We start from the raw sequence: 12,525 nt of genomic DNA, 5'->3' as shown, positions 1-12,525 counted from the left end.
TGTTAATTAATATCTACTTTAGTCGTTAAGAAACGTCGCAAATGTGGAAAATTCTTTACATTATTCAGTCTTTTTACACTTATCTGTTACGGTTATCTATTTTATGACAAATAAATATTCATAATATTGCTTATTTCATCATAAAAATAAATAAATATTACGCTTTTATCTAAGAGTTATTGCATTACTTTATGAAATTTTATGTATTAAAAGCTTTTAAGGGTTGATTTAAAGTACTTTCACTCATTTGTCATCAAAACCAGATATAATCATCCATTGTTAGCATTTTTTGTTTTATTTTTAACATCAATTATTATTAATAAAATTATTTATAAAAAAGATCTATTCTCGTAATTTTTTTTTATTGAATTTATTTTCACTTATATTCTCAAGCAATCATTACAAATTTTAAATTTTGGAAGTGTTTTAAATTAAAACACTACAATTTGCCGTGATGTAATTCTTTAAATATTTTATTAATTTATTTATTTAACTAATGACTTTTCATGTCAAATAAATTTACTTGGATGTATTGATAAATAACTGCATTACACCAAAAAAATCTTGACATTTAAATCAACAATAATAAATTAATAATTGAATAAACTATCAAGATAGAAAATAGAATCTTCAATGAACAACATCAAAGTGCATATTAATAAATAAATTAAGTATGCTGTTAATAATTTTATAATGATATTTTTAAAGTAATAAATGATTGACCGTGGAATATTGAATATGAATATGGTTGATGTGAGGTAAAAAAAGTATCGAAACAAATAAATAATACGAGACGAGGAGGAAGAAAGAGAGAACACACCTGAGGTTATTTACAACGAAAAGTGTACAGATTTCTCTTGTAAAATAAAATTAAGGATTGAACTTTATAGGATAATTTGCAATGTAATAAAAGTAATAGAGGAATTATATAGCCATTTAAAGAACTCTCCCCTATCAAATTTTATTTCAATTCTACGTAGATTTCTACTTCTACGACTTAGTCTACACGTGAAATAATTGCCATATAATAAGATGCGTGAAATCGATACATTCAACATTTTATCGTCATTGCAAACTTCTCTCGTTCCGGTTTTCCTAAGGCTCGTTATGGACGAGAATTATACATCGCGCGTGTCTACCACACATATTCACATATGCAATACAAGAAAAAGAAAATAAACTAAAGGAAGAGATACCGCAAATCGTGTGTACACATCGAGTACATTCGACAAGCTATACTGTAAGCTTATATATATCTACATACACACAACTTGTGCTGCCCCTAAGCTCTGTTTTGTTTGTATTTATATTTATACCGATCAACCAACTAAATTAAAGAGTTAAATATCGTTCTAGACAACCTGGTGCGTGTGTTAATCTTCAGGAATCAAGAGTTTTGTTGGAATGAGCATGGGAAATCAAGAGATCGTAATTTACAATCATCTTTACATCAATCTTGTATTCCTTTTTTCATTATTTATTACTTTTCCTGATTATTCAGTTTGTGTTATGTATTTTCTTCTTTTTTTTGTCTACATTTTTATAACCTTGAGAACATTTTCTTATTCACTTTTTACATTTTATGACATTTGATGGATTAATATATTATATGAAAAATATCATTAGAATATTTTAAAATTTTTTATTTTACCAAGTAAATATGGAATATATTTTTATGTTGACACATTTTATATGGTTTAATAAAAAAAAATTGTAGGCTATTTTACGAGGGAAAAGTAGAACTTGAGTATTGAAAATTTTCTATCACTTATTAGAGCAAAAAAATGCATTCCTACATCATGTAATATTCATTTCACTGATTAAATTTCATTAAATTTATTACTGTGGTAGTCGAGATGAATTACTAATTACTTAACAGCAGATAAAGAAATTTATAATAAAATAAATTTATCAATTTATTGCTATTTATATTATCTATAATAAAAAAAAAACAATGACTGAGATAGTGAAAAACATGAGCAATATTTATTTTCAGTAATACAACACATTGAAGACTACATAACTAACATCGTAATTAATTTTTAAAACATTGTCGTATTTATTAAAAAAATGTTTAAATGATGAAAAACAATATTAAAATATATAATTAACTCTATAGATGATTAATTTAAAAAAAATATAGAAAATAAGTACACACTTTAATCAATAATAATAATAATAATATACGTTAAAAATTTTAAATAAATTGTTTAATTACCTTCTGAAATTGTAACATTTGCTGTGCTCTTATTTTTCTTGTACTGATAAAATGTATAACGATAAAATCAAAAGCATAATAATTATCACTGTCTTATAAAGTTGATTCTAGTAATAGCAAATTTTTATTGATTAATTAAATTATATACAATTACATGATATAATAGTTCATTTGGTTATCTTGTCGTGTACAATCATATTTTTGACTTATGACTCCCTTTTACTACTCTCGAGAGCAGAATTTATACTAGTGCGGTGTAGCAAGTAGTTGAGATTTCTTATAAGGTGCTACTTGGAAATCAAATACCTCGACCAAAGACTCAGGTGTAAAATTTCACTCGAGCGTGACATAAGATAGAGAAAGATAACCGTAATATAAAAAAAGACAAAATGACAGCAAAGATTATAATAAGTATGACAAATATTTACTAAAAGATTCACGAGTTAACGTTAATACTTTTTGCATTTGTCATTGAATCTGAACTTGTGAATTTACCGACTGTAAAGTGCGAATTTATCAATTGGACTTTTTTTTTATTTACTTATTATCTAACGCAATAGTTATAATGCCGATGTTTAATGTTTTTATTACTGTTATTATTAATTTATATACACTTTATGTAGCCTACTCTTAAATCGATAACTATCACAAATGCCGGATGTTATTTGAAATAGCTCAGACATTCCTATCGAAATCGATTGAAAGGTTCGATAAATCTTGTAGAAGGTTGTTGGCAAAAAAATTCCACGTGGATAAAAAATAACAACCTTCTTGACTTACTAAATTGCTTTATCTTAATCTCTTCATTAAATACTTTCAACTTTCGCGGTTTAAAAATTCAACTTCTTACCACATATTTCTGTCTAGGTACATAAATTGTAAATACCTCATAGTTGAGTATAATAATTCTTTACAATTATCTATGACAAGCGAAACGTACGGCTGTTTAACTTGAGAATGAAATTATTACAAATCTTTGAAAATATCCTAAATCCATATGGCATCTATATTTTTACTAAATCATTTATTGGCTGTCTTATCAAGTCTCTAACTGTAAAAGTTTATTATGTCAAAAGGCTTTGACTTTATCATGTTCTTGAATAGAATGGAAAAAAAAAATAAAACTTTTATGACGTTTTATTTCTTATCTGAAATTACAATAATATCGAAAAATAATCTACCAAAGTGAACAGCTATGCACTTTGAATCAATTTAATTTATCAATAAAGGACAATCAGATATTATATTTATATCTAAAAATGGAATGATTAATTTTTTGCACTGGGATCCCAGATAAAATTGAGCTTAAAATGTTTTTTTTTATTTAGAGGTCCATTCAGGACAGCTATAACAAATTACTTTAAGAAGAAAGGATGCTGATAGTAATTAAATGTTTTAATTACTAAAAATACCTAACTTGAATAATTGTTCAGTCTGTAGCTACCAGCTGATCTTTATCAATCCAACTCCATTTTGTCTATTTTTATTGCAGTTTATAGAATAATAGAAACATTCTCAAAGCTTTTCTTTACTTAAAATATTTTTTGGTACCTAAAAAATATATTTGATTAAAAAAAAAAAAAAAAATTATTCATAATTGTTTATTACTGCTGACGTCATTTTAGAAAACATCAATGTCCTGATGAAAAAAAAAAAATGATTCCTCTTACAAGTAAGTGCTGATAATTTTCCCAACAAAAATGTTCCTTCAACATGACATCACATGCTAGGTGGATTCAAAAGGTTAAAGGGTAAATCTTAATTGATTGTAAAACCTTATGAAGCAATAAGCTAAGCAAACCGATCAGCTGATGATATCAGAGATATCAGATTGATCAAATGGAGTTACAGAAACAGTAAATTCTCCTAGGATGCATATGATTGACTGCACAATTACGATATTCCATGAATTCCAATGTAACTCAACTGGAGAGTTTAATGTGAAGGAGATAAACCTTGTGGATGTGATGATGATCGGTGTCAGTAAGCTGAGCGTTAAATGGATCGTTACTAAGAGAATTGTTAGTACGTTAGCAATCAGATTGGTGCAAACATCATGGACCGAGTGATCGAAAACAGCCGGCCAAATGAGAGAAGCAGTATGTGAGATAGAGATATGTTGATGTAGAGATTCAAAGAGAGAGATGTACGTCATTGGTATAGCCAGTTTAGTGTATAGGTACATGTAATGTACGGGGCGTCAGTCAGATCAAGAACAGGCAAATATAACGGGCGGGATCGATAGTATCGCAAACTGATGCTGCTGGCTATTATTAGTAGCAACCATCTCATCGTGCTTAGATACGCAAAATAGAGGAGAGAGAAAACCAACACTGGCTCACCTTTACCCTCGTCGTTGAACATAGAGAAATAGTTATACACCCAACTAACTTCCTTGGAAATCCACGCACATCACTTTCCTTTTTTTTTTTTTTAAACATTTTTTCTCTTCCTTCATGTTGGAAACACAGCGAGACTTGTGCGACTAAATTTATGCCACACAGGTGGCACGTATCTAGTTGCATCTCAGATCCTTTATTAACTGCTTCTAAGACTATGATTTATTAATAAAATTCATTTTTATTTTTCAACATTAAACTATTTTCATAGCTGCATTTTTATAAATATTTTGTTTATTAATATCTCAAAGTAATTATGTTGAAAGCTTTGATGTTCAGCTGTAGAAAAGGTACTTTACATCGGTTAAATGTTAAAAAAATTATGCAAAGGTGATTAAATTAAATAATCAGACATTGAATATTTTTTTTTTTTTTTTTTATTATCATGGAAATATATGTTTGAGAGTTAGGAGATACTTGAGTATGCATTATTATTATTTATGTAAATAATAATTTGCTGAATGGGATAAGAATAATGTTAATGATTGCAAATAATGCAAAAGTGTGTATATTAGAAGAGTGTCATAAAAATTAATGGATTTGAGATTGGATCGGAAAACAATCAGACATTATGTTAATGTCTGAGTTAAATAAAAAGCTGTCTCCAGAGGTAGTTATCGATTACAATCAACAATCCACTCCTCTCTTTCTCAATGTGGTTTCATATCATCTTTTTTCGTCCTTGATAATATTCACAAGATCATTTTGTCATTATCTTTTTCTTTATATTTTACATAGTGAAATATAAATTATCAACTCTCTATTCCTAAACAATGAGCTAAAAAAAAAAAAAATAAGTAGCAAAATATTGATTTATTTGATGTTTTTAGCATTTTTTCCTTCATGAGAGAGAAAATCATATCAATTTTCCAGTCAATGATTATTTCTCCTCATCTTGGCAGCGTTGTTGCGTGAAATTATGTCTGAGAGATTACACTTGTAAAGTAAATAACGTAGATATTACGCGAAAGTAGGGAAAATGTCATCAATGCATGGAGATGAGATGCAACTAAAGAGAGAGAGAGAGAGAGAAAGATATTTTTCCTTTATCATTCACTATTTAAAATGTTATCAATGGAAAAATATTTCTTTAATAAAGTATGTTTATTGAACTGAATCAAGAAATGTACGTCATACGAGTTGTAATTATTGGAAAATATAAAAGCAGAACAGAGTAGTGAAGCATAATAGTGAGATTCATAAAATATTCTTCATTATTTTTTCTTGCATCAATGAATCTAGTATTTTTGTTTTCAAATAATTCCAAGACTAAATTTGTTGATGAAACCTTCAGGTTAACCGCAAGAAAAAATAAATATTCCAAATTGATTGTAATTTAAATATTCTTATCTATAAATTTGCTCCTTTTTATGTCATCATCTTTTTAATATTCAAACATATTTCTCATCCGAAAAATAAAGATATAAAATCTAATAACGAGTACGAGAAGAAATCAGAGAAAAAAAGAACGAACTTTAGTGGGTTTTATTTCACAAGCCTAGTTAGCCTTTACCTTCTTTGCCATATTCGAGAAACAACTCTGAAGAATACGTAAAAAATGTGTTGTATTAGTCTTTGTCTCTCTTCTTTCGTCTTTCGTTGAACCCATAAATAAGAAATGAAAGTTACTATAGCTTATAAGAAATATTTGCAATTCTCAACATTGAAGTTTTCCATCCAAGTGCATAATAATGTTCCAGGAAAGTCTCTCATGGCTTGCCCTTATCCTTATGTGGAATGAGAAAAGTACACGCCTGATATTTTTGTATAGTGGTAACAAGTCCATGTGAAGTAGCAGAATGTACTGGTGGTATTCAACGACAGCAGTTAACCTCGTGTTCTCTGCCGAATTTGAAATATTTTACATATCAGGATTGAAGTAAAAAATAACCTTATGTTTGGAAAAAATTTTTATAAAAATCTTTTTTAGATGTATGTACACCAATGACCCTTGCACGGCCTTGTACTTTCCTCACCCTTACACAGGGACGACTGCTCTCTGCATCGATCCATAAATTTGACTTTGTGTCTTATTTACGATATTGCTATCCTCTTGTCCATTGCACTAGATGCTCAAGGCTATCGTCCTCGTCGTCCATAACCCACGACAATGTTTATATTTACAACAATTCTTCAATTAAACCTCACAGGCATTGATAAAACATGACATTGTGATAAATGAGTAAGAAACAAGATGCTAATTTTTGCAAGAAAAAATTATCCCTTGTTGCTATTTTCAGTTAAATGTAAAATAAAATTAACAAAAATAGCTTTGAGCTTAGTTTGTGCCTTGATGACGAAATTCCGATTAATTGAAATCCGTAATTTTGTCATCTTTTAGTTTTTTTGTTTATAAAAAATTACTATTGTTATAAACAATAGACAATTGTTTAATCACAATCAAGTTATTTATAACAATATTTTAATGATATTTATCGAATATAATCATAGAAATGATAATTCAATAAATAAAAACCATTTTTAATTGTTTATAACAAATTGAATTTGTTATAAACAATACATAATTGTCTAAAGTTATATGAAGTTATTAACAACTATATTATTTTGACCTCAGTTGTCAATAATGTTAATCATCTAATAAGTAGAACTTATTTCAAATGTCTTCTTAACTCAACTTATCTACACTCTTTTTGTTATAAAAAAAAACAGCTAGACCGAATTTGTTCAAACTTCTTTCAGATCTTCTTCATTGTATTATCTTTAAAATGAAATTTGTCTGGAGTCAATATCTTTAGTGGTTCTCGAGATATCGAAAACGAAAAAAAACCTGACATACGTACGTACAAATATACGTACGTACATCCATGTTTAAACCTTCTAATATGCTTTCAAATGTCTCAAAACGTAAAGATATGATGAAATTACGAATTTTAAAAATAAAATCCATTACAATAACTTCCTAATGGGAAGTTAAAAACGATGTAGATAATGAGATAATATTTGATTTCCGGAAATGCTTAAACTTTGGTATGTAGGTAGGACTGACAGAGCTGTCAAATTATTTTTCTTTAATCGTGAAAGCTTATTTCTTTTCCTTTCGCTTTGTACTTTGCGTTGCTTTCCATCTATCTGCTTTCACATTGAAGGAAATAATCAAGTTGACAGCTCGTGCAAACATTGCGACTCTTACCTTGAGAGTTCAAATGTTTTTTAAAACTATTCCGAGGTCTTTAATCGGTACTTTTGTATACTCACGTCCAGTCTGTTGTGAGTAGTCAGTGTGTAACGGTCATGTGTTAATTCATTAACATTTTTTCATGTTTTAATCATTGGTTATACATAATTAATTTAAAATGGGGAATAAATATTTTTTCATGACCCTGAAGTAAAAGTTTATCGATTCTCGGTAGGATTAAATTATCAGATATAATAAAATATTATAATTTATTAATGTAATCAAGAAAATAATATGTTATAACAATTTTATATTTAATTAATTATTTTTTTTTTTAATTTTATAATTGAAAATAGATGTTCAATTATTGTTTGTTATTAAAGTTTAATAAACTTATAAAATTTATTCATCATTTATTAATTCAATACACTTATTATCTTTAATATAATGAATTATACATTCAAAGATACATAATAATTAATACAAAATCTCTGAGGTTAATAATACAGTAGGAAAATTGCTTCACCTAAGGCCAAATGAACGTTATGTGTTTAATTTAATCCAAGAATTTGTGTTAATGTTGATTGTGTTTATTAATAGACTTTAATTAATTACAAAATGTGATATCAAAATACTCAAGTAAATAAACTTTATATTTTTCTACCCTTCATCAACTTTTCTTTATCAATTTTCATTGCTACAAAAATTTTTTTCTTTTTTTTAATTATTACAAATAATTATCATAAAGTTGAAATATTTATCCCCATTAAAGAGCATATATGTTAAGAATATTTTAAGTATAAAAGTGTTTATAAAGTATAACATATTAATTTTAAAAACTAATACCATCTTGAAGTTAGAGTGTATGTACTGAGTAAAGAGGTAAGATATTTAAATGGAATAAAATTCTCGCGTATGAAATATATTTTATTATATTTGCGAATTGGCATAAGAAGCAAAAACAAGCTCTGCTTGAAATCATTTACATGACCGAAGATTTTTTATGGTCCATAGATTTCTATAATGTTCACGCGTTCCACAGGAAAGATTAAGAATATTAAAACTAACATATTAGCATGTCGATATCGGCCAATTCTGGATTCTATCGTCCGTGTAAAAGAGTATTTAGTTACTTGAAGTAACTTTATCGAGAGGTTTGGTAAGAATTCAAATTTAATCAGCTGTCCTCGATTTTAAATATTTTTTTATTATGATAATTAACCATAATGAATATTTAAAAATATATCTTTTTTTTTTCTTTATTCATAATCACAAAGCCTGTTGCATTTATTTTAAATAGCATGATGTACATACATTGTTATGATTAACATTGATATTCAAAGTTTCTCAATTCATTTGAAGATGTTTCATTTAGATAAATATATTTAAAAAGTTTCCTAATGGTGATGATAGTGAGATTTATTCAATGAAAATTAAATTTACGAATTCAAGTGAAAACAAGTCATGAATAATTTTGTGACATGATGAAAATGAATGTACCTTAATTTTTCTATAAATAATCTCTATATGTCAAGGTCTTGAGTCGATTCACGAAAATCTGTGCTTCTTTGACGCAATTATACAGTTGTTTGAAATTACATTACGCCACTTTGAGGAAGGAGAAGTGAGGGAGGTAAAAAATTGCGCATAACAGTCTACAGTTACCCGAAATAGATGAATGTATGCTATTTAAAGTGAGAAGAAGAGAACGTTCCATAATCTTACAATGTTATAACTTTGCTCCTTTTTCTCTCATTTAGAGAGGATGAATGTCGAAATCAAGATTGTAACGGAGAATTGTGTATGTCACGCGAGAGTCAAGACATTCTCTACTGTTATGTTCTTGCCAAAAATAAAACTAGCAAATATTATTAAATCTATTTTTTTATCTTGTCTTCTTCTTCTTATTCTTGCTTCGGTGACTATCAATTTCAAACTCAACAACGAACTGTGTGTTGATAAAGTTACGCCTTGCTCATTAACATCAGTCCCTCCTGTCACTTCAAGTCATGTCAACAATCGTCAGTTTCATCTATTAAGAAAAGAACTAAAATAAAATATTTTAAATGTAGATAAATATTTTTCTGACTGTTTTTAATATTGTTGGACGTCAGAATAATTTATATTTGTTTGGTGTAAAATGTAATTAAGGAATAATTGGTGAATTTTTTTTTTGCAACTAAAAAAATAATGAATAAGATATTTTTGATTTATAGGAAATGATTTTATATTGTAAATTAATGTGAATTAAAATTAATTGAGTGCATTTAATGTTTAAAATTTTAAACTTGTAATGTTGTGATTAAAAATGGCATTTTAATTGAGATGATATTTTTCTTATTCATCAGATTGGAGACTGGTGAACATAAAAATAACTATACAGTCTTCATCTATTCATTATACTCATTATTACCAATTAATAATCCATTCATAAAGAAGAAATTTATTGTAAAAAAATAGAGTGTAATTAATTTCAAATAATTTTCTATCAATTAAGAATAATTTTTATTTTCGTGTAATTTCTACTTTAAATTAGGTCATTTTTAAATCAAAATATTGCAAAAGTAAAAACAAAATAATATATTTAAGATTATTATTCAAATAATATAAATTTAAATATAAATCGATTCCACTAGTTTATTCGAATAATTTTCCATTAAAATGTACAATATGATTGATTTAATATTGTTAAAAAATTAGTTGGGAGAAAAAATTTTTAATTCAATTTTTTCCAACGTTTCTAAATGCAAATCAATGCAAATTACTCTCCAATATTATCAGAATTTTCTTCTGGCAATAAAATTCTCTCCAACCATTTCGCAATTCCTCTTCAACCTCGATTACTGAAAGCTCAATTCGCTGTAATTTAAAACCACTTGGCATTGATAAAATTTCGATCAAAATTGGCTAAATTGTTTCCTCCACATTGCATCAATTTTTAACACCACCGGAATCTAAAAATTCTAATGCCATTTAACTAAATATCTAAATGTTTATTTGTGGGTGTTTATAACACTCATAAATAGTGTCAACGTAGATATTTAAATCTCAATAAAACATGTATATTCCTGATTAGAAGTTCACCCTTAAAACGAAGCATCATTTTATCACTGACTGTTAAACAAAACAAAAAACAAAATAAAGAAAATAAAACGTGTTCTATGAATGCATAAAACGTAACGATCGTTTTAAATTTTCATATTAAAACATCTTTATACAATGTATACGATAATAGACAAGTTTACATTTGACGCTATAAAGATAGTGACGTCAATACTTTTTGATTAAAGTAATACGTGATTCGCATATGGAATTACCATTGACGAATGCGTCTCACTCAATCTCCTTCATTTCAGATATAAATGAACAACAATTCTTATTCATTACCATTGTCACGGTTTGAAGCACAAGACTATTATTAGATATCACAATCGCCAAGGGACTGTCTAATGGAATTCACAAAATGACTTCCGACATAGACAATCGATCGACCTCAACAAACACCTTATGACATTTTCCTTAATGCCATCCTCAATTAAAATTTTTATCCTTTTTTATTTATCATCTTCTCAATTTAGCATAATTAGAGACTTTCGATGAAAAGAATGATTCTCCAGAAAACAAAACACCTGCTAACTTTTATATAAAGTTAATTACAAGAAAGTTTATTTAAATGATGCATTTAAAGTTTTATAAAATAATTATGAAGCGTCTGTAAATCATTTTATAGCCCAAAGCGCACAGTAAAATGAAGCATCCGGTTTTCTTTGTGTTTCTTCCGTTCGTTGCAATCAGACAAGCCTTGTGTATGCCTACAATGTTGGAGAGATGTCGAGAAATACAATAAAAATAATAAAAAATAAATACTCAAGTGTTAAAATAAAACGATAAATGACAGAGTATTCAATCATTATTTCTTCTTGAGTACCTTGAACTGTTGTTACACCCGACTGTTTTACACATTTCTTTTTACCTTTTTGTTTTTGTGAAAGGTTGATTTTAAACCCTCTCTTCTTCCTTGACATCGCGTGCACGTCCTCTGTGGCTGTACAGTGGGTTTTAGTCAAGAATACACTGACTACATCTCGTAGTAAGAATACTCACGCATATCTAAATATACACTTGTAAATACCTATATATATATATATATATTCTATGGGCCATAGAAAGAAGTAGAAGCCGGTTGTGTATGTTACAGAACACAGATTTTACCCGTAGGCATCGTAAGTTTTGTGTACTGCTGATGTTCTGTTTTCTCGCTTCAGGATTACATGTCTTTATTTTATTTTATCTTTTATTTGTGGTCATTAAAATTATTATACTTCAAAGAAAGTACATTGTCTTTCATGTATATATCAAGCACATTTATGTACTCTTTGCTTCTGTATTAGACATTGATAAGAGTTTATTTAAAAATCACTACTTCCTACTGAGGGAAACAGAAGGTTAATTAAAATGTTCTCCATATCGTGGATTATGTATGTATGTATATATAGATGATGAAGGAGTAAAGACTTAATATTCACTGAACTTGTTATGTCGTTATTTCAGTGACGTACATTTAATTACTACTATCATTTTTTTTTTTTTTTATACAAAGAAAAAACGAATGATACTTCAATTTCAATTTTCTGCTGATTTAATCCTGTATGGCAGAAAATAACTATTACTGAAAAAAATTCAATTAATTTTAATTTTATTTTTTATTAATAAAATAAATGTAATAAAAAACAGAAAGATTGAATGGAAATGGATAAAAGAAAAAATATCTC

This window comes from Chelonus insularis, unplaced genomic scaffold (genome assembly GCF_013357705.1).
Source record: "Chelonus insularis isolate UGA/USDA-ARS -01 unplaced genomic scaffold, ASM1335770v1 scaffold_277_pilon, whole genome shotgun sequence".
NCBI classification, from domain to species: Eukaryota; Metazoa; Arthropoda; class Insecta; order Hymenoptera; family Braconidae; genus Chelonus; species Chelonus insularis.
The sequence above is the reverse complement of the archived record's forward strand: the minus strand, read 5'-3'. Positions refer to the sequence as shown.